Genomic DNA, 25,025 nt, shown 5'->3' on the forward strand with positions numbered 1-25,025 from the left:
TGTCTTAAAAAAACAAAAAAACAAAAAAACTAGGATGAGTAACTATTGTGCTTACCATCAGAATGATTAAAGTAAAAAAAATGATGACAGTAAGTTCCAGTGAGGATGTAAACCAACTGGAACTCTAAGGCATTGCTGATGAGAATGGAATATTACATAGTCACTCTAAAAAATAATTTGATAGATTCTTATAAATTTAAATATACATCTATCATATGAGCCAGAAGTCTCATTCTTAGGCATTTATCTTAGATAAATGAACATTTGTTTTCACAAAAAAACTGTATAGGAATGTTTATAGCAAGTCTATTCATAATTGCCAAAAACTGAAAACAAGCAAATGTCCTTCAATGGGAGAATGAATAAATAAACTGTAGTAAATAAAGTAAATAAATAGAATATTATGCAGCAATAAAAATGGAAGAACTATGGATACATGCAACAACTTGGATGGATCTCACAGGCAGTATACTGAATAAAGGATCCAATCTCAAAAAGCTAAATATTATACATTTACATTTACATTACATTGTCAAAAAGGCAAAACTGTAGTGGAGGATCATTGTGTGCCAGGAGTTGGGTTGGAGGGAAGGGTGTAAATATAAAGGGATGACACAAGGGAGGTTTGTTAGGGTGATGGAACTGGTTTTAATCTCATTATGGGCATGGTTAAATGTATCTATACATTTGTTAAAATTCATAGAACTGTGCATCAGAAGAAAAAAGTGAATTGTATTATATAATCGTTTAAAAATAAAAAGAGCATTGAAATAATCAAAATTCATAGTAGTTACACTTTTCAAAAGGTCTCTTTTCTTATGTGTCACAAAAATATGTAAATGCCTTGCTAGCATAAAAACAAGTCAAAATCAAACAGAACAAAATAACAATGAAAAGAAGAACAGTAGCGGCAACAAAGCACTTAGAGGTAAACTGCATTGACACAACTAAAGTACTGTGGAATTCTGCAATTATGAAGCACAATATCTCTCTTGTATTAAAATATCTTTCTCTTGAGCTTATTGTTAAGAAATTCACCTCCATGTAATCACTTGACCTTCTTTTCTTTCATGCTGATATTCATTTGAATGTTTTGATTAATAAGTTTTTACTCCAGGAAGGTATTCACTTCTTATTTCTGAAATACTTCTTTAAGTTCGGCAGACTACTCATATGCATAGTAATATCTGAATTTTAATGTACTCTCTAAAGATTATCCAAAAGCACTTAATGAATACTCTAGTTTGTGTAATAAGATATTGCTATTCACACCTCGGGATTCCAGAGTACATACATATTAAATAGGAATTAATATTTATGGTTGTTCCCATAATTATTCTAAAACAGGGACAAAGCTATGAAGAAATCTCATTTCTGATGTGCAGTTCTATGAATTTTAACACATGTATAGATATATTTAACCATGACCATAACGAGATTATCTGATTATTGAACTAACAAAAGCCAAATCTAAATGTATCTACTTCATAGATTTTTAGCGGAATTACTTAATTTATAAGGAAGATGCTTTTTTTTTTTGGATGGAGTCTCACTCTGTTGCCCAGGCTGGAGTGCAATGGCACCATCTCGGCTCACTGCAACCTCTGCCTCCTGGGTACAAGTGATTCTCCTGCCTCAGCTTCCCGAGTAGCTGAAATTAAAGGTACACTCCACCACGCCCACCTAATTTTGTATATTTAGTAAGACAGGGTTTCACTGTGTTAGCCAGGATGATCTTGAATTCTCGGCCTCTGAAAGTGCTGGGATTACAGGTGTGAGCCACCATGCCTGGCCTAAGATGCATTTTAAAAACTCTTCACATGCCCGATGAAACTAAGACTAAACATTGTACTTTAAAACATCTGATTCTTTGAAATCATGCATAAATTTTAGCTTCAAGATCAAGCTCTTGTTCCTCTGGCTGAAAGTTGTGTTGGATTATCCCTTATTGAGGTGTTTATTTAACAGAAACCTACCTGAATCTTTCAGAAAAATATTATTGTTTAATATTTAAGGTATTATAAAAGACATGATCTAAAGTAGTTTGTTTCTCATGTCTTCTAATTTAACAAAGAAACACTGCACTAAATTAGTCATTTATTTTATAAATATATCTTATGTAAAAGCAACTACTATGTGCCAAGCTCTGAGGAAGGCATTGAGAATATGATGGTTTTATGAGCTCAATTATGTCTCCCTCTCTACCTCTCATAAATTCATCTGTTGAAATCCTAACACTTGGTGCCACATAATACAATTATATTTAGAGACAGGGTCTTTAAAGGGGCAATTAAGTTAAACCAAGGTCAATAGAATGGGCTCTAATCCAATATTATTGGTGTCCTCATAACAAAGTAGATTAGGATACAGACACACACAGAGAGAGGACCATGTGCCCACTTGAAGAGAAGAAGGCCGCCTGCAAGCCAAGGAGAGAGGCCTCAGAAGAAACCCACCTGTTGACACCTTGATTTTGGACCTCTAGCTCCAGAATTGTGAGAAAATAGATGCAAATATGTACCCGACTGGCGCTGAAGTCAAGTAGTGAGACAGAAACAAAACACTACATGAGTAACAATTACCATAGATTCTGTCTAAGAAAATTATGGGGGCCGCAGCAGAATAAAACAAAGGTACCCGATTTACTTTTCCAAAGGTGATGTTTCAAAGTGAGGATTGTATGGTATGATAGTCACCTGGTTAAATAAAAGGAAAATTCTTCCAGGTAGCAAAAATAACAAAAAACAAATTCGAGAAAGAGTCTGACCCCCTGAAATGACTGAGAAAATGCTACTGTAGGAGGAATTCAGTGAGTGAGGGGGAGAGAGTAGGCTGTGGGTCGAGAAACAGGCAGGGCTGGAACAAAGAGAATATTTTAGAATTCACTGTTTTTCAGCTCATTCTCTGTTACTTTTAACTCACCTTTGGCCTTTGAACACCCTTCTGGGAGATAACTCCTAGTTCTTCTCTTCTGAATTTGTTTTTTAGGACTGCTGCGTAGAGGCACGTATTCTTGTGTTTTATTTAAGACAGAATGTTGCCTGGAGCCACCTTCTTCTAGGCTCTAGTAAAGAGTAAAAGGTTAGGCTCTAGTAAAGAGTAAAAGGTTAGACTGAGACATTTCAAACCCCTTTCTACCTTAATATTCTGTGACTCTCTGCCCTTTTTTTGCCTCTCTTAATTATTATATATTGCTTTAGGCTTGAATACACACGCAGGAAAAAGACAAATAAAAAAATTGTTATAAAATCTTTAAATCATGGCTCATTACAGAAGAGCCCTTGAGGTGTGCTCTCATTAGTGTGGGTTGTTTGCGTGTTTTTATTTATTTATATTTGATCATTCGCCTACCTAATGTTTATTGATGGCGTGCTGTATGCTAAGTTTGTGCTAGATGCTTAGTGGTCTATTAACACTGTTCATCTCTTCCTGCTTCTTAGTGTTTAGAGAGGAAAACAGGCACTAAGAAGCCAAATAAATAAACATGTAATACGAATTGTAATTAGTGCTTAGAAAGAAACACACTAAGTAGAGTGTAAAAAATAACTATGGAAAAAACAATTTATTGGATTGGAATATTCTCATCCTTAAAAGATGAGAAGGAATCACCTAGGTGAAGTAGAAACAAAAACATTCCCAGTACAGGAAACTGCAAATTCAAATACCTTGAATTTGAAAGGAGTTGTGTATTTTAGGAGCTAGTAACCATACAGCATGGTGAGGGTGTATTGTAACATGGCATCAGATGAAACTAGAAAGAAATGCATGGCTGAGGAACATGGGTAAAGGTGAAAGCCATCATTCTCAGCAAACTAACACAGGAATAGAAAATCAAACACCGCATGTCCTCACTCATAAGTGGGAGTTGAACAATGAGAACACATGAATGCAGGGAGGGGAACATCACACACCATGGCCTCTTTAGGGGATAGAGGGTAAAGGGAGGGAGAGCATTAGGACAAATTCCTAATGCCTGTGGGGCTTAAAACCTAGATGACGGGTTGACAGTTGCAGCAAACCACCATGGCACATGTATACCTATGTAACAAACCTGCACATTCTGCACATGTATCCTGGAACTTAAAAAAAAAAAAAAAATGCATGAACCACATCTCGACTTTATAGGATGTGGCCAGGAGTGGGTGGTTAGTGGATTAAATAACCAAAAGTATAAGCAGAAAATTTCCAAAACTATTCAGTGGTCAGGGGCCCATTATTCGTTGTCCTTAATAAAACCAAGTCTTCTAAGTTTGTGTGTATTTATTTCTATTTTCTGAACTTTAACTGTATGTGGATAATTAATTTAATTATCTATGCTGGGTTTTATTTAAGCTATCACATTTGTTTTATCTTATTTAATTTAAGGGACTTTAGAGCAATATTCTGTATTATAGGAGAATAAGGAATATATCCCCTTTCACAGAAATAACTTCAATGGAAGAATAAGAATAAAAACAGAGAGAATGCGTGTGTGTGTTATTATCCTTAAAAAAAAGTAGCGACTGACCTCTGTCATAGCAGATCTGGTTCAAAGAACCTGAACTGAAACTTGGCTGTAGAACAAGGTTTAATAAAACTCAGCTCTACCTTTTTTTTAACCTGGTAGCTAAAGAAAACTTCTTTAACAAGTAAAATTAAACTGAAAAAGAATAAATCCATTGTGCTCAGGCTTTCTTTTGAAGTTCCAACAGTGGTATAATTAAAGTAGGATTTCTGTAGGCAGCATGCGGGAAAAAGAGGAGCAAATCAGCTAATATGAAAGGGAGTACCTTAAAGAAAAGTAAAAAGTATTAAGATTAAAGTTATTTAAGAACCACAAACTTTTATTGCATGGAGGAAGGTTGACTTCTTTGAGCTTTTGAAATTACATTTCAAAGACCATGGGAAGACATTAATAAAAGAAATATGTGGGATGAAGAATAGAAATGCTTTCTTGATATCAGGATCTTTAAAAAAAAACAAAACACTGGAAACTCTTGCACATAAAACAATGAAAGTTCTATTTTTGAGACATGGAAAATAGATTGAAATGACCATAGGACATAAGATATCCTGTAAATCTAGATCAATCTTCCCCCCCACCAAAAAAAAATACCCAATCTCAGTTATACGCACTTTTTTGGGTCAAATTAAATGTAGTATACACTCATTTGGGTAACTTAGGAATTTTCAAAAGGTAGAAAGAATTGGCTTGGGCATTTTTACCATCCAAAGGCAGCAACCAGTGACAGTCTAGTATTCCTCCTCCTGTTTACTTTATAGTGTTGAGTTATTTGGTTGGGATTGTGTTCCATCCTCCGTTCAGTGTTCAGCAGTCTCATTATAAAAATGAACACTCACCCAGTAATCAGAAACTTCTGGTAAGTTGACCCCAGAGTTACACAGTAGTCTGTGTAGTAGACGCAGGGCCATTTGCTTAAAAGGACCTTTATTGTGGACACTCAGGGTATTAATAATTTTAAAATATTTTTTAAGTAGAAGTAACAAAAAACAGATGATTCCTAAGCCCAACATCCAGGGATAATCACTGTTAACCTCCCTACGTATTTCCTTTTGTTGTTTCTCTAAACCATTGTTAAATTGTTCTCCAGAAATGTCCATCACCTTACATTCCCACCAACAACAACTGAGTCTGTTTCACTATAGTTCCATTAAGAGAATTATTTTTAAACATTATTTATTCCTTCTCAATTTGATACATAAAATGGCATCTTGTTGATTTTTTAATGCACATTTTCTTGATTGTTATCCAAGTTTAAGTCTATTTGATGATTGTTAACTGCTTTTCTCCTTTGAAAATATCCTGTGCCTTCTACCTTAATATTTGCTAAGCCTTTTCTCCTGTTTTCTAAGATACGTTTAAGTATAAAAGATGTTAATTCCATAACTATGACAATGCTTTTTAAAGATGTCAATGGACTCTCAATTCATTTTCAGTGTTTTATTACATGGAGAATTTAAAATATGTTAAATTTTTACATATTCAGATTTATTCATCTTTTCCTTATATGAATTTTTTCTTGTTTTAAACCCTCCTTGGACAGCTGAAGATAGACTAAAATATACTAAATATTCATGTATTAGTCTTTTAGATCTTTTTGAAGTTTCATTTATTACAATTCTTTTTATTTGTGAATGCATTTATCACAGAAGTATTAAATAAATATGCTTTTATTGAAGAAGATCAAGAAATATCTCTTTTGAGAAAACATGACTTTTCTCTTGCTTTCATCCCCCCACCACTTTTTCTATCCCAAAGTAATAAACAAAGCTAATATGTTGATGTATACAATAACTCATTTTTCTTTGTATTTATACATGTGCTTGCCCACACTTATATACAAAACTACACATTTACATAAATAATATTATACTATATGCCTTCTTTCCTTGCTCTTTTACTTAACAAGAGTCTTAGATATATTTCTCTATCACAGAATATGTTATTTTTATTATTTTTAACAGCTGCATAATATTCCATAATATGGATGTACTGCACACTTAAATAATTATTTAAATAATTTATAGTACATCCATATTATGAAATACATACCCTACATTTAAGGGTAATGATACTGTTTTCATTTGGTTTTGTTAAGAATTTTTTTTTATAATGAGCATTATTTTATTTCCCTCTTTCATTCAGGTTCTTAGAATCGGAATTGCTATGCCAAATGAAACGCATTTTATTTTTAGTAGTTGTTTTAGTACTTTTAATACATAATATTCATACATATTTATGGGGTACATATGATTTTTAATTACATGAGTAGATTGTGTAATAATCAAGTGAGGGTATTTGGTGTATTGATAATCTCAAATATTTATCATTTCTCTGTATTGGAAACATTTAAAGTTCTTCCTTCTAACTATTGTGAAATATACAACACATTGCTGTTAACTATAGATGCCTTACTCTGTTATCAAACAGTGAAATTTATTCATACTATTTAGTTATATGTTCATACTTATTAACAAACCTCTCTTCATCTACCATCATCATGCACAATCCTTCTCAACCTCTGGTATGTGTAATTCTACTCTCTACCTCCATGAAATCAACTTTTTAAATTTCCACATATGAGTGAGAACATGAGAATATATGACATTTATTTTTTTGTGCCTGGCTGATTTCACCTAATGTAATCACCTCCACTTCCATCTATGTTGCTACAAAAAAAATGATTTCATTCCTTTTTATGGTCAAATAGTATTCCATTGTGTATATATGCCACATTTTTTTATTCATTTATCTGTTAATGAGCACAGGTTGATTCTGTATCTTTGCTATGGTGAGTAGTGCTGTGGTAATCATGGGGGTGCATGTATCCCTTTAATATACTGATTTCTTTTTCTTTCAGTAAATACTCAGTAGTGGGATTGCTGAATCCCACTGCTGAATCCCATTGCTGAATCCCATAAAAAAAAAAATGGTAATTTTATTTTTAGCTTTTTAAGAAATCTCCATACTGTTTTCCAGGGTGGCTGTACTAATTTATATTCCCACCAACGGTATAATAGTTCCTTTTTCTTTGCATTCTTGCCAGGATACATCATTTTTTTTTTTTTTGTCTTTTTATGATAATCATTCCAACTTGAGTAATATGATATCTCATTGTGGTTTTCACATGCATTTCCCTGATGATTGGGGATGCTGAGTGTTTTTTAATATACTCATTGGTCATTTGTATGTATTATTTTGAGAAATATCTATCTATTCACATCCTTTGACAATTTTTTAGATGAGATTATTTACTTTTTTCCTATTGAGTTGTTTGAGTTCCTTGTATATTCTGGATATTAGTAACTTGTCAGATGAGTGATTTGCAGATATTTTCTTACATTCAATAGATTTTCCTTTCCATTCTGTTGTTTCCTTTGCTCTGCAGAAGCTTTTCAGTTTAATATGGTCCCGTTTGTCTATTTTTGGTGTTGTTTCCTGTGTTTTTGAGGTCTTAGCTGTGACTTCCAAATCTTTGCGTAGTTCAATGTGTTTCCTCTATGTTTGCTTCTAGTAGTATTACAGTTTATCATATATGTTTAATGTTTTAATCCATGTCACATTCATTTCTATATATGGCGAGAGATAGGGGTTCAATTCTATTTTGTACATGGATATGTAATTTTCCCAGCACCATTTTTTGAACAGACTGTCCTTATCCCAGTGAATGCTCTTGGTACTTAGTCAAAAATCAGTTGGGTCTAAAATGTGGGCTCATTTCTGGTTTCTCTATTCTGTTCCTTTAGTCTATGTGTCTGTTTGTATGCTAATACCATGCTGTTTTGTTTACTAAGGCCTTGTAACATATTTTGAAGTCAGACAGTGTAATACCTTCAGCTATGCTCTTTTTGGTTGGTGTTGCTTTGATTATTTGGACTCTTTTTTGGTTCCATACAAACTATAGAATTGCTTTATTCTATTTTTATGAAAAATGACATTGGTATTTTGACAGGCTTTGATTAAATCTTTAGATTGCTTTGGGTACTATGGTCACTTCAATGATGTTACTTCTGACCCATGAGTATGGGATGTCTTTCCATTTGCTTGTATCATCTGTAAACTTTTCAACGGTGTTTAGTAGCTTTTTTTTTTTTTTTGTAGTAGAAGTCTTTTACCTTTTAGGTTAAATTTATTCCTAGGTACTTTATATATTTTTGGAGCTATTGAAAATGAAATTGCATTCCTAATTTCTTTTTCAGCTAGTTTACTGTTAGTGTGTAGACGTGCTACTGATTTTTGTATGTTGATTCTGCATACTGCATCTTTACCAAATTTATTAATCAGATCTCAGAGTTTTCAGGATTATTATTGATATTTGAGAACTTGTGCCTGCCATTTTACTGATTTCTGGTTGTTTTGCATATCCTTTATTCCTTTATTTCTCTCTTATTTTTTTATTGTGGTTTGGTGGGTTTCTGTAGTGGTAACATTTGAGTCTTTTCTCTTCCTTATTTGTGTTGTTACTCTACCACTGGGTTTTATGCTTTTGTGGATTTTCTTTTTTTCTTTTTTTTACAATTATGTATAGAATTTCTTGAACACAAAGCTTAGAAATAGCCACCTGGAAACATCAACTCTAAATGAATGGGATCAGCGTTCCAAAGTAGAGACATTAGGGTTTCACACACATAGGGAAAGACAGAGAAACCTTAGTAGAATCACGACATTTTCCATTCAAGAGTAGTGCATAGGTTGCAGCAACTTGATTAGTTACAGATTAATACACTTCAAGGAAGGTTACTTTATCACTCTATAAGAAGGAACAATGATCCCAGGTGGTCTTATCTTTGGGGCTGCTTAGTCTTCCTAGTTATTTACAGGAAAATTCTTAGAAGTTGAGCCTGCATACCACTGGAATCAGGTTACATGGCCACATTCCTCTCAAGGCTCAGAACTACCTAAAGGTCCATAGCTTTAATTTGAAGTTATTTGATGCTTGAATTATTTAATTTCCTACTGAGATAAAGGTACTCTCTCCCTTGCTGTTTGTCTTTCAAAGAGAGCTCCCAAATTTTTCAGAAATACATCCCTGGGTCATTAAGCTGAAAAAAAGGTTTAGTTAGTTTCTAAAAAAAAAATACAAAGTTAGCCAGTCATGGTGGCTCATGCCTGTAATCCCAGTTACTTGGGAGGCGGAGGCAGGAGAATCACTTGAACCAGGGAGACAGAGGTTGCAGCAAGGCGAGATGGCGCCTTGCACTCCAGCCTGGGTAACAAGAGAAAAACTCCGTTAAAAAAAAAAAAAAGAAAAAAAAGAAAGTAAAGAAAGAAAAAAAAAAAAGAAAAAGAAAAAAAACAACTCAGAAGACAGAGAAAATGCATTCACAAATTGTCTAAATAAATGTCCTAAGAAAAGAGACAAAAGGAAAGAAAATCTCTTCTTTTATTTTTAAAAAAGGAATTATATCTCTCATTAATTTGGTTGTTTGTTTGAGATGGGGTCTAGCTTTGTCGTCCAGGCTGGAGTGTGGTGGCAAGATCAGAGCTCACTGCAGCCTCCAACTTTCTAGCTCAAGCGATCCTCCGACCTCAGCGCCCCCAGCAGCTGGGACCACAGGCTTGCACCACCACACCTGGCTGATTTTTCTGATTTTTAGTAGAGACGAGGTCTCACTATGTTGCCCAGGCTGATCTCTAACTCCTAGGCTCAAGTGATCCTCCCACCTCGGCCTCTCAAAGTGCTGGGATTACAGGTGTGAGCCACCCCTCTGCGGCCTGACTTTATTTCCATGAAAAATGAAATATTCCTTCACCTCCTTTGTGTAATTGGCAGTTTTGCATGTCACCTTTCAGTTTCCATTAACCACTCAAACAACCCAGGACCTTGCCTAATTTAATAAGCCATTCTAATTGTCAGTCCCTGTTGGAACCAGCGCCCCACTCCACTCCTTTACCAAGGTCCCTGCCCCTCTCCCCCGCCCTGCCCCAAAAGAGGGGAGCTCGCCCTGCAGGATGCGTGACTCTGCCTGCTGAAACAAGGCGCTTTGCATTAACACCATTTTCAACTTAAGAGGAAAAACGATTCAGCGTCCAGTACAGGTGGCCCACTACAATATGTTGTTTTACCTTCGATTGTTTGAAATATTAACTTAAAACGTACAGGAAGCATCCCTGTGATATTAGGGGTAATATCACCGCACATCAGAAACAATCCGCCAATCAGAACCCGGAGAATACAGTCCTGGAGGGCAAGAGGATGACAGCAGGCGACATCCCGGGCCAGGCCGAGGAGAAAGCCAGGACCCGCCCCCTCCAGGACCTGCCCTTCAGAACAACACCCCTTCCAGACCTCGCCCCCAAGATGGCGATCACGCTCTGGCCCCGCCCCTTCCCGCTGTCTGGCCAGGACCCCAGGCAGCCTCCTTCTTCTTGCCCAGCCCTAGTCCTGTTCAAGGCCCCGCCCCTTCTAACCAGGCCCCGCCCCCACAACAGCCTCCACCCTCCTGTAGCCAGGCGTGGGATGATCTACCTGCCTTGGCCTCACAAAGTGCTGGGATTGCAGGCGTGAGCCACCGCACCCGGCCCAATCTTCTTTTTTCTTATCTTTTCTTTTCTTTTTTTTTTTTTTTTTTTAAGGCGGAGTCTCGTTCTGTCACCCAGGCTGGAGTGCAGTGGCGGGATCTTGGCTCACTGCAAACTCTGCCTCCCGGGTTCACGGCATTCTCCTGCCTCAGCCTCCCAAGTAGCTGGGACTACAGGCGCCCGCCACCTCGCCCAGCTAATTTTTTGTATTTTTGGTAGAGACGGGGTTTCACCATGTTAGCCAAGATGGTCTCCATCTCCTGACCTCGTGACCCACCCGCCTGGGCTTCCCACAGTGTTGGGATTACAGGCGTGAGCCCCCGCGCCTGGCCCCCAGTCTTCTTAACATAAACATTTTAATATCAATTAATGTTTGAACTCAATGTTAAGTCAACTTAATCTCAAGTGAATGCTGAAGGCTCTAACGTCAATTAAAGCTTTATGATTTTCTATAGTCATTGTATTTGGAACAATTCTCTCAAAAATGAATTTTCTGATGTTCTGCAAGGATTAACCTCGGACTGAAGACTGCCACACGTATAACATTTGTAAGATTTCTGTCCAGTATAGATTATCTGACATCTAATGCGGTGTGAACATGAAGTCAAGACTTTGCTACAGTCATCACACTTGAGGTTTCTCTCCTGTATGAATTCTCCTATGTTTTGCATAATATGAAACTTGCCCGAAGACCTTGCCACAATCATGACATTTGTAGGATTTCTCCCCAGCATGAGTTTGCCGATGAACTGCAAGGTATGAACGATGTCTGAAAAATTTGCCAAATTTACTACACTTGTAAGATCTCTCTTCATTATGGATTCTCGAATGATTTGCAAAGGTTGTAGCATTACTGAAGACTTTGTGAGAATCATTACATTTGTAAAGCTTCCCTATGCTGTGGATTGCTTGATGATGAATAAGTGTGGACTGCCCACTAAAGGCTTTGCCACACTTATTACACTTGTAAGGTTTCTCTCCAGTGTGAAGTCTACGATGACATACAAAGGATGATATCCAACTGAAGGTCTTGCCACACTCATTACAGGCTTGTAAGGTTTCTCTCCAGTATGAACTCTCTGATGTTGTGCAAGGTTTGATTGTTGATTAAAAATTTTCCTACATTCATTATACTTGTAAGATTTGTCTCCAGTATGAATTGCCTTATGAATTACAAGGGCTGAATTTCAAGTGAAGGTCTTGCCACCCTCATTACACTTGTAATGTTTCTCTCTAGTATGAAGTCTACGAAGGCCTGTAAGAAATGACTTCTGACTGAAGGTCTTGCCACACTCATTAGACTGTAAAGTTTCTCTCCAATATGATGTCTATGATGACATGCAAGGGTTGCTTTTTGACTAAAAACCTTGCCACATTCATTATATGTATAAGGTTTCTTTCCAGTATGAACTCTCCAGTATGAACTCTCTGATGTTGTGCAAGGCATGAACCCCTCCGGAAAGCCTTGTCACAAACCTTACATTTGTATGGTTTTTCTCTATTATGAATTTCTTTATGTCTTTCAAGGTGTGACCTGCAACTGTAAACTTTGTCACATTCTTCACATTTGTAAGGTTTCTCTCCAGTATGAAGTATATGATGAAGTGCAAGGTTTTCTCTTCTACTAAAAGCCTTGCCACATTCATTACATGTGTAAGGTTTCTCTCCAGTGTGAATTGCCTTATGCATTACCAGGGCTGAATTTCGAGCAAAGGTCTTGCCACACTCATTACACTTGTAAGATTTCTCTCCAGCATGAACTCTCTGATGTTGTGCAAGGCATGAAACATGCTAGAAAACCTTGTCACAAACCTTACATTTGTAAGGTTTCTCTCCAGTATGAAGTCTATGATGAAGTGCAAGGTGTGCTTTTCTACTAAAAGCCTTGCCACATTCATTGCATGTGTAAGGTTTCTCTCCAGTATGAACTCTCTTATGGCATGAAAGGCGTGAATTATCCCAGAAAGCCTTGTCACAAGCCTTACATTTGTATGGTTTTTCCTGCAGTATGAATTCTCCTATGCATTTTAAGTTGTGATCTACAACTGTAAACTTTGTCACATTCTTCACATTTGTAAAGTTTCTGTCCAGTATAAGGTCTATAGCACTGAAGGTAAGACTTCTGACTGAAGGTCTTGCCACACTCATTACACTTGTAAGGTTTCCCTCCAGTATGAACTCGATGGTGGCATGCAAGGTATTGCTTCTGATGAAAGACTTTGTCATATCCATCACATTTATATTGTTTCTCTCCTGAATGGGTTATGTGATGTCTCCTTAAGTGTGAGCTATAATTAAAGGCTTTGCCACACTCATTACATTGGAGAGGCTTTCTTTCATGTGTGCTTCCTGTATTTGTGTGAATAATGAAGAATGGAGGAAATTCTTCCCATACTTATTAGAAATATGGGTTTTGAGACTACGAGAAATTATTTGGGATGTTGAAGCTGAGGAAGCATCATTGATAGACTGGTTCACTTGATTACCAATTTTCCCTTCAGTCTGAAATATGTGAAGTTCAGGCAGATGTAAATGAAAGCTTAATCCAAGTTGATCTTTAATAGGCTTGTTTCCACTGTGCCTTTAATCATGTTGGTCTGTACTACCAGTTAACTCTTTGGTTTCTGTCATGGGTGCTTCATGGTCATTTCTTTTGATTTCTTGCCACTGAAACTCAAAGTCATGAATATCTTTCTTGATTTTTGGGATGCAAAAATCTTCAATGTGATGACTTTCATGTCTTCCCAATGTCCCTGTGTGGAACCCTTTTGTATTGCCTTGCCTTATTGATGAGAACTCCATCATGGATTTTAAAGAGCTATCCACAGACTCCAGGTTTCTGTAGTTCTCCAACATCACTTCCTGTATAAAACCCTCTGCTCAGGGTTCAGGCATTTCCACTCCTCCACAGATAATTCTATAGTCACATCCCTGAAAGTCAAGTGTCCCTGAGGAAGAGCCATCCCTGGCTCCTTCTCTTTGCTCTTCTTGGTGGCTTCCTTACATAACATGAGTCTTTGGAAATCACCTGAACTCTCACCTGGACATCTAGATTTGCTCTGGGTTGAGAAAGAGGGGTCGGAATTTCCAGGTCTGTGGGAACCCCATGTCACTGGTATAGCAGCAGCAGAGAACTAGGAAACTCACAGCCATGGTGCAACCTTCAGTCCACTGTTTTTGTGGATTTTTATGATGGTAGTTATTGTCCTTTTGCTTCCAGGTGTAGAACTTCTTTCTTTTTATTCCAAGTGTAGAACTCCCTTCAGTATTTCTTGTGGGGCTGGTATAGTGCTGATTAATTCCCACAGCTTTTGCTTATCTTGGAAAGACTTTATTTCTCCTTCATTTATAAAGGATAATGTTTCTGGGTATAGTATCCTTGGCTAAACTTTTTTTTTTTTTAAACATCACTTTGAATATATTATTCCTTCATCACCTGTTCAGTAAGGTTTCTGCTGAGAAATTTGCTGTTACTCTGATGGGGGTCCTTAATGAGTGACTAGATGCTTTTCTATTGCTGTTTTTAGAATTATCTCTTTGACTACGACATTTGACATTTTGACTGTAGTGTACTATGGAGAAGATATTTTTTGCATTGTGCTGACTTGGGGATCTCTGAGTTTTGTATAGCTGGATGTGTAAATATCTTGCTAGACTTGAAGTTTTCACTTGTTATTTTATAGAATAGATTTTCAATCCCTTTCATTTTCTCTCTGCCTTCTGGGGCACTGAAAATTCAAATGTTTGGTCACTTTGTAGCGTCCCGTATGTCATGTAGGCCTTGTTTATTTTTAAAAAATATATTTTTCTTTATTTTTGTCTCACTGACTTATTTGAAAAACCAGTCTTCAAGTTCTAAAATTCTTTCTTCTGCTTGATCTAGTCTGTTGGGGTGATCAGACCCAACACCAGGTCGTGAGGATGACGAAGTCTGGCAGAGTCAAAGGAATGAGAAAAGACAGTTTGAGAGAGAAAGTGGGTCCAGGGGGCCAACACAAGTATGGAGGCTGAGAAGGCCCTGAGCTCTGGAGGCCCAGACTATTTATTGGTGATCAAGCAAAGAAACAGGTGGTGAGAATGTGGGCTTGAAAGGGAGCATTGCATTAAGCACATGATTTACAGCTGTGATGGTTTAGCATTTATATGGCCAATTCTAAAACACAATCGATCTAGGAGCATGAGAGGGCTAGAAGCAAGGAGTCAGCAAGTCTAGACCCATTCCAGAGGCCACGAGGGATTTTATGCCCTGAACCCTGGATTCTATCGAAGCCACGAGGGGTTTTAGGCCCTGGGCTTAGGTCATGGTGTGTCAGGGTTGCCTTCCACCCTTTAGCACAGAGCTTGGTGTTCCAAAGGCCATGAGGGGTTTGAGACCCTGGACCCCAGACACATTCCAAGACTCTTTTACATTATGTCAGACATGCAAGCACTGCCTGAGCTTCTCCCAACGCTCACCTTCTCCCAACATAGTCTAATCTTGAAGCTTTTATATGTACTTTGTATTTCAACACAAAATTTTCAATTCCAGAGTTTCTCTTTTGTTCTTTTTAATGATATATATATCTTTGACAAATTTCTTATTCATATCCTGATTCGTTTTTCTGATTTTTTATTGTTTTTCTGAGTTATCTTTTATCTCTCTGAGCTTCTTGAATATAATTTTTTAAATTATTTTCTAGAAATGTGTAAATTTCTTTTTCATTGGAATTTATTGCCAGAGAACTTTTCTGATTTCCTTGCTTTTTCATACTTTCTGTGTCCTTGCATTGATATCTGTACATCTGGCATAGCTGTCACTTATTCCAATTTTTAAAATTTGTTTTTACAGGGGAGGACATTTTTCTGAAGATATATCCATGGTGTTGGTTGTATAGGGCACTTTGGCTTTGCATCTGGATGTGTGCAGTAGTGTAGTCTCTGTTGATTTATTGAGCTATGAACAGTGTCAGTGTTGTCTGTGATTTCCTTTGTGGCTTAGGGCACAGTTGTTATTGGGGCCTGTTATAAAGTTCTGCTGGGATAGGGCATCAGTTGGGCCAGTCCTTGGGGCCCAGTGGTGGCAGTGGCAGGTCAAACATGCCTGTCCTTGGACTTCAGGACACTGTTTGCTGGCCCTGGTGTTAATGGGTGCAGGTGTGCCAATTCTTAGGTTTTCAGGCAGTCTGCTTGGTACCAGCAGTGGCAAAAATAGGTTGAGTTGGTTGGTGTGTTCTTGGGACCTGGAAAGTGGGACTGGCATGGACAGTGGCAGTAGCAGTCACGGGACAATCCTCTGTCTTCCATTCATTTCACATTGTTGTTTGTTTGTAGTGGATTTGGTGGGGTTGGTGGGGCAATCCCCAGGCTGCAGGTGATACATGCAGGTTGGTGCAAGTTGTGGGATGGCAGGTTGAGTCAGCTTGTCCTCAGGCCCCAGTCAGAGTGTTCAGGTCCCAACAGCAGTTTATAGGTTAGGGTGATACCTAGGCTTCAGGAATGTTCTAGAGAACTGGGCAGGTTTTTTTTGGTGGGGGGGCAGTAGAGCTAAACCAGGTGAAACTATCCTTAGGCCTTCCAGTGGTACCCATAGGTGCTAGCCGTGGTAGGCAGGAACAAGGTGATCTCCACACCCCCCAGTGAAATATTAGGTGGGAATGGCAGCAGCTTTGGTGTGTCCCTGTTGCTGGCGAGTATAAGGTTGCTTTCAGTAGCAGTAGCCAGAAACAAGCAGCTGAGGAGTACATGCTTTGGCCCTACGTGGCAACTGCAAGTAGGGTAGCCTTTCCTCAGGGCACTTGTAAACACATGGTGGCTCTGCTGCCAGGGGTGGTGGGGCTTGCTGCCAATGGCTTACACTTTAGTCCTGGCAGCAACAGCCATCATTGGCATGCAGGGATCTAGGGATGCAGAAGTGCAGAGACTGTTGGGACACAAGACAGGACATACTCTGGTATGGGCTACACTCTCAAAATGATGCGTTGCTGTAGATGCTTATGCCTCAGGGAGTGTGTGAGCTCCAGGCTCCTTACATTTTTCTTAGGGCTTGCAGAGGTTAAGGGGATTTCTGGTGGCTAAGATCGCAGCAGTCCATGGTAGGAATGTGTACCACTAGAGGTCACTCACTTACATTATAACCTCATTTGGGAGCCTTTCCAGGCTCCCACCTGATTTTGGCTGAGCAGTCTGCCTCAGAATGCATATTTTAAATGTTTACATATTGTCTATTTGCCTTCTAGAAAAGATACCACAAGCTATAGTCCCACTATTGTATTCATTTCTCTGGGCTATGTTGCATATTTTTAAACTTAAAGTATTTGCCAATATAATGGGTGAGAAAAGCTGTATCATTATTGATTGAGTTTAAATTGTCCCGGTTACTAATACATTTAAACACTTTTTGCATTACTTGTGTAAATTCCTTTTATGCAATCATTTGCCCCCACGAATCAGTTATCTATGGCAACAATCATGTTGCATAACAAACAACCACAAAACCGAGAGACTTAATAAAATAATTATGTATTTACCTCGCAGTAGTGGATTGGCAGAGTGATTATCTAGTCTGGGTTTACTCATGCATTTGTAGTCAGCTACGGTTTGGTAAAGAGGCTTTGTCAATTTTGCCTGTGCTGTCTCACATGTTTGAGGGTTGGTTGGCTGTTACCTGCTCAGAGAGATCATTGACTGTAATGACTATACTGACATAGCACTGCTCCTCATATATCATCCTCCAGAAGGCAATCCCAGCCATGTTTTTACGAAGGAATCAGTGAAAAGAGAGAAAGGGGAAACTTGCAAGCAATTTTTTAAGCCTCTAGTTACATCATATTTTCTATTTTCCCGTTAACCAAAACAAATTATATAGCTGATCCTAGAAACAAGGACAAGTCAGGGAGTGTGAGTGCAGATGCTATATGGGAGAGAATAGCAAAACTACATAACATAGGATACAAATACAGGGGGAAAATGTAGCTGTTTTATAACCCATATACCACAACATTTTTCTAATGATGTGTCAATTTTTTAAAAAAATTATTTTCTTGTTCTTAAAAATTTATTTTTAAAGATATTTTATTATACATATTTAAGGCACGCACCATGACGTTATATGCACTTTGTTTGTGTGTAAAACAGTTAATGTAGTGAAACAACGTATTCCTCATCTCACTGGAAACTCAGATTTTAAGGATTTCTCTGTGTTTTTGCATCCAGAGTAAAGCAACAGTTGCAAATCTGTAAGAAAACGACACACTGCACGCTCTCCTTTCTAAAATAATTTAAAAAGTCAAAATACTGAAATGAGTACTTCACCAACGAAGATATCCAAATGGCCAATAGGTATTTGGAAAGGTTTTCAGCACCATTATTTCTTTGGGAATTACAACTGCAATAAGATATTATTATAAGGCCACTAGAATATTAACTACGATGTGAAGCAAAAGGAACTTCCATGTATTGCTATCGTAAAATGGTATACCACTTTGGAAAAGTGTTTAGTCATTTCTTACAAAGTTAAGTAGATGCCTCTTCTGTAATCTGACAATAACACTCCTAGGCATACATCCAAGATAAATGAGTGCACATGTCCACAAAAATAACTGTACAGAATGTTCATCGCAGTGGTATTCATATTAGCAAAAAACTGAAAACAACCAAGATGCGATGTTAATTAACAGGGGAACTGGTAAACATATGATGGTGTATTCACACAATTAATACCACCTGGTAGTAGTAGTATGAACTACTAGTAGTGTTATAAACTAATACAAAGAATGAACTAATGACATGCAACAGAATGAGTAAATTTTATTGTGTTTAAGGAATGAATATAAACATAAAAGAAATATATTTACTTTACTGAGATCATATAGCCTTAATATTAAAAAATTACAAAGAGAGTACAAAATAAAGAAAATTATAAAACCATTTATTTTACAAATACAGATGTAAAACATTTGCATTCAAATTTCAAGAAATCAAAGTTCAGCAACATAAAAACAGAAAATAATTAAAACAATACAACACTATGATCAAGTGAAGTTAATTCTAAAAATGTACATACAGTGTAATATATGAAAATAATACATTTTATAAATGATAACAATTATCAATGGTTTTTAAAAGTATGTAATTTTACCTGAAGTTCAAAAAAAAAAACCCCAAAAAATAATATATTGTGATAGAAGTCAGAATAGTAGTTTCATAGGTAGTGTCCTGGAACATAAGGAAAAGTTCTGGAGTGATGGGAAAACTCAATTCATAATTTAGGAGGTGACTACATGATTGTAGTTGAACAACTCTCAAACTGTTTAGCCAGAAGACCACATTTTTATATCCTTGACAATTATTGAGGGTACCTAAGATCTTTTCTCTTCATATTGGTTATATTCATCAATATTTACCATAATAAAAATTAAAGCTGAGATTTTTAAAATGTTAATTTTAAAATAATGAGAAACCCATTGCACATCAATATAAACAATGCTTTTATTGAACAAAATAACAATATTTTCCAAACCAAAGAATAGTTAACAAGAGTTAACAAGAAGAGCGATGTTATTTTCCCCTTTGTACATTTAACCTTTGGCTATTATCTTAAGACTGACATGAAGACATTTTTGTTTTCCTCATTCTAGTAGTTATCTAGCAATTATCAAAAGTAGTTACGCTAGTTTTACATGATACCCTTTCAGCCTTTACAAAATAATTATTTTTGCCATTAATCCATTGATCTAATGCATGATTTTCAAATATTAAATTACATCATATTTTGGAAATAACTTCATGTGGTCATGGTGTTTTATTATTTTAATTAATTTCTGGTTTATTTTGCTGAGTTTAATTTTGTGAGATTGGGTGTAAACACTTTCATCTATATTTATAAAATAAATTGTTTCATAATTTTATTTATTTTGTACTACCTTTGTATTATTATTATTTTTTTTTACCTCAGGGCCATATGATTTCAGCAAAATGAATTAAAAACATTTTAATTTTTAAATGTTCTGAAATAGTTTATGTAGCATGAAATTTTTCTGTTCCTTAAAAATGTGAAAGAAAATATTTATATGATAACTTCCATCTAGTGTCTTTATTGAAGGTATATTTTTTCATTTGTTTTAATGATAATGAGTTATTTTTCATTTTCTAGTTTATTGCTACATATATACATATCTTTATGTAGTCACATTCTATATTTCTTCCTCTACATATTGCTTACTTGCAACTGTGTTTTATATTTAGCTGTGGGATATACAACTCAATTTATTTTTGTCTTTTAAAAAGCAAACATGGATTAAATTTTAACTTGTTACTAGTATCACGTTTTAACACAAGTACCTATTTTTCCTTATCATGTACTCTCAAGGAAGATCTGCATCTCATCTAACTTCTTACAATAACTTTTTCTGAAAGTATTACTAGGTTTGGATTAAATAGAATATTACTATACACATTATCTGTCTCTCTTTCCATATATCTTTGTTTTAGTATCAAAAGTATCTTCCATTTCACTTTTTTTACTTCTTTTTCTTACTATGCTCTAATCTTTAAATTTCAAATCACAGTATTATAGTATAATTCTTGGAATATGCCCAATATTTTAAAAAATGCAGTTGTTTGAAACTTGTGCTTTATACAGTCTTACTACTAGGAACCTTATTATTTTAGGTTTATTGCTGAAGTAAACACACAGCATATCAGATATCGAATTTGGCAGATTTCTAACTAAATTACCCTGTCACCGTGTTGCTGGAGATCCCATATTCATTGACTCGGTCCACTGCTACATAAAGTAATATAGTTATACAGCAATAAAATGACAGAATAACAGATGGATAATCTATTAGCAGGAACATCAGAGACTAAAATAGGAGTGCCAGTGGTGCAGTGGTGCCAATCCTGTAGTCAGAAGACTGCTGGAGAAAATATAACTTCAAATGCTGGAGTTAAGCAAGTAGAATCTCAATTACTCAAAAGTGGGAAAAAGTCAGAACATATTCCAGTATTTTAGCAGAAGCTACAGATTTGTAGAGGTTATTATTAAATTAAAATAATTGAGTATGAAGTACTTGCCCACCCATGAACAAATGAAGTAGAATGGGTAGTATTGCTAGCAGAGATATTGAGAGTGAGACTTTGGAGTCAGACAGAGAGCTTGATGATGATTGATTCCCATCTGTTGATAGCGGGGTAACTCTAGACATTACCTAATCTCAGTTTGCACATTTTACTAACATCTACTTCGTAGGGATATGGGGAGGAGCCAGATAATAGATGTAAAACATTTAACAAAGTGTTGTTGGTTAGTAAGTGTCAACTCACTGGTAGTTGTATTATCCTAATAGAAACGTTTAAACTAGAACGCTATGAAGCTATGAAGTTAGAAGTCTGACTCATATCCTTGAATTCCCTTTAAAAGATATTATGTAGTCTGGTATGAAATTATATAAAATGGTTCTTTTTTTTTTTTTTTTTTTTTTTTTTTTTGTTGCAGGGTCTTGCTTCATTATCCAGACTGGAGGGCAGTGGCATGATCATGGCTTTGAACCCTTGGGCTCAAGTGATCCTCCTGCCTCAGCTTCCCATGTAGCTATGACTACAGACTGAGTAGTGCCTCACCATGCTGAGTTATTTAGATTTTTTCTTTTTTGTAGAGACAGGGGTCTCGCCATGTTGCCCAGGCTGGTCTCAAACTCCAAGTTTCAACCAATCCTCCTGATTCCCAAAGCACTGGGATTACAGGTGTGAGCCACCATACCCAACGTAAAATGGTTCTTATAGAATTTTTAGTATTTGATGTATGTACGTACACCTTTGAAACTAGTCTTAAGAGTAAGACTCACTGCACATTTTATCTTAAAATCGTTTTTTAACAGGCTTCATTTTTAGAACAGTTTTAGGTTCACAGCAAAATTGAGAAGAAGCTGCAGAGATTTCCCTTATACCCCTTGACACCCTCTTCCAACACACGTGCATAGCCTCTCCCACATAAAATCTCTCACCATAGTGGTACATTTCTTAAACTTGATATACCTACACTGACATATTATTATTGCCCAAAGTCCAGAGTTTACATTAGAGTTCACGCTTAGTGGGTACATTCAGTAAGTTTTAACAAATGTATAATGACATGTATACACCACTCTAGTGTCATACAGAATATTTGCACTGCTCTAAAAACCTTCCATGCTTTTTTTGCCTATTATTCCATATTTTCCTTATCTCTTGGAATCCCTTTTTTCTGTTGTCATAGTTTTGCCTTTCCCAAAATGTCAAATGATAGCTTTTTTGAGTTTGTTTCTTTCACTTAGTGATACGCATTTAAGTTTCCTCCATATCTTTTCATGAACTGACAGCTAACTTCTTTTTAGTACTCAATAATACTCCATTGTCTGGATATATTATAGTTTGTTTCCCATTCATTCACTGAACCACATCGTGGTTGCTTTCAAGTTTAGATAATTATGAGGAAAGCTGCTATAAACATCCCTGTGCAAGCTTTTGTGTGGACAGAAGTTTTCAACTAATTTGGGTAAATATCAAGGAACATGATTCATGGATTATATAGTGAGAGTATGTTTAGTTTTGTAAGAAACTGCCAAACTGTCTTCAGAAGAAGTTGTACCATTTTTTCATTCTTAGTAATAACAAATGAGAGTTCCTGTTGCTCCACATCCTCGCCATTATTTAATATTGTTAATGTTTTGGATTTTGGTCATTCTGTTAGGTATATAGCGATAGCTAATTATTGTTTTAATTTATAATTCCCTAATGAGATATGATGTTAAACATATATTCATATTTTTTCTTCCAACTATATATCGTCTTTGTGAGGTGTCTGCTCAGGTCTTGCCCATTTCTTAATCAGGTTGTTCAATTTTTATTATGTATATTTAAAAATTCTTTGTATATTTTGAATAACAATTTCTTATCAGAAATATTTTTCTTCAAATATTTTCTCTCAGGCTGTGGTTTGTCTTTCCATTCTATTCACAGTATCTCTTACAAATCAGAAAATTTTAATTGTAATAAAGTCTGGCTTGTCAATTCTTTATTTCACAGGTCATGCCTAGGGTACTGCATCTAAAAAGTCATTGTCAAATCCAAGGTCATCTAGATTTCCTCCTATGTTACCCTCTGGGAATTTTATAGTTTTGTGTTTTACATATCAGTCTATGATCCATTTTGAATTTTTTTTATTTTGTGAGGAGAGTAAGGTTTGTCTACAATCTTTTTTTCTTCTTTTGCATGTAGATGCCCAGTTGTTTCAGAAAATTTGTTGCAAAGACTATTGTTTATTTGTTTGAGATGATGGAGTAAGAGTGACTAAGTAAAAATGAATTTATAAAGATCTGATGACTGTGATTTTCACTGCAAACGAGAAAAATCCAATCAAAGGTACTTCAAGAAAGAATTTTACTGATGAAGCTAAAGCTATTCTACACAAGATTCTGGATTCTTAGGCCGGGCGCGGTGGCTCAAGCCTGTAATCCCAGCACTTTGGGAGGCCGAGGCGGGCGGATCACAAGGTCAGGAGATCGAGACCATCCTGGCTAACATGGTGAAACCCCGTCTCTACTAAAAATACAAAAAACTAGCCGGGCGTGGTGGCGGGCGCCTGTAGTCCCAGCTACTCGGAGGCTGAGGCAGGAGAATGGCCTGAACCTGGGAGGCGGAGCTTGCAGTGAGCCGAGATCGCGCCACTGCACTCCAGCCTGGGTGACACAGCGCGAGACTCCGTCTCAAAAAAAAAAAAAAAAAAAAAAAAAAAAAAGATTCTGGATTCTTACCATATTAATACAATGCTTAGGGAATAGACCTTTTCCCAGCATGAATAATATATTTGCTATTATGCTATTGGGATAGGAAATGTTGAATAAATGATTTTTCTTTGTTTGTTTGATTGATTGAATAAATGAATAAATGACTTTCTAGGGTGTACAGTTTATGTGGCATGAAAAAGCTGTGAAAGCTAAGACTGGAGATTATTGTGTTTTGAGGACATTTCTATTAGTTGTATTGCAAAGGGAAGTTAAGTCCCAGATAAATCGATGCTTGCTGGGTTTAGGGACTGTTCAAAGATAGATGTTTTGCAGTTTTTCCATAGGCATCTTTTCTGGCAGACCTATACTTAGTATAATGTGTGGGCTTCTGTGAAACAAATTTTGAAGTTTTCTTGAGTCCTCACAATAATAAAAACCTTTGCAAATACCGAATTCAGAATTCCATAGTGGGATTGTGAAAACCCTCCTTTCCTTGTCCGTGCCTTCCCTCACACCTAACTACCTATTTTTTTTTTTGGCATATAAACACTTTCCTATAGCCCCAGAGACTCCCATTGACAAATTTATTAAACTTGTCTTATCCAGTATGTTAATGTTTCTGTAAATCTTCACCATCTGTTGTACCATCTAATTGCAAATGTGGAGTGAACATAATTCATGATTTTATCATAATAAATTTAGGTAAGTGATTTAAATGCACTTGAATATTCTTTATTCAAAGCTACATGGATTTTTCAGCCTTTCCTTCTCTCCTAGGAACTGTTGCAAAGCTGTTATTTCCCATTGCCCCTGTGTCACAAAGGGATTTTCTTGAAAAAGTCACTCTCTTCTTTAGGCTTGCCACGCCACCTCCAAGTGTAACAGACAGTAAATGAGATGCCATTAGGTTAAACCTGAGCTGCCTCCTAAGAAACATGAATAATTGAAAATCTTCACATACATATTTATCTCTCTCTCTCTCTGCTTGTCAGTCACTCATCAATAGCTACCATTCCAAACATACCTGTCTATTACCCAAATGCATTATTTTACCTCCACCTTACCCCTTTATTTCAATCTATAAGAGGATTTAACACTGCCTATTTTTTAAATATAAATTTTCTTATTATCCTTATAAAAATCACATTTAAGCTAGTTGTTAAAATATTTCCATGGTGCTATTATTAAAAACCACAAGGTTATATTTTGTACATTTCTGAAGTTTCTTCTGTATGTGTTCTGATATATGTGTTATTTAA

At 36.4% G+C, this 25,025-nt stretch overlaps 1 pseudogene; it reads right to left on the minus strand.

The window, feature by feature from the left end:
- Positions 1–11,501: 11,501 nt before the first annotated feature.
- Positions 11,502–14,034, minus strand: LOC112610250 (annotated as a pseudogene).
- Positions 14,035–25,025: the final 10,991 nt, after the last annotated feature.

This window comes from Theropithecus gelada, chromosome 16, assembly GCF_003255815.1.
Source record: "Theropithecus gelada isolate Dixy chromosome 16, Tgel_1.0, whole genome shotgun sequence".
NCBI lineage: Eukaryota > Metazoa > Chordata > Mammalia > Primates > Cercopithecidae > Theropithecus > Theropithecus gelada.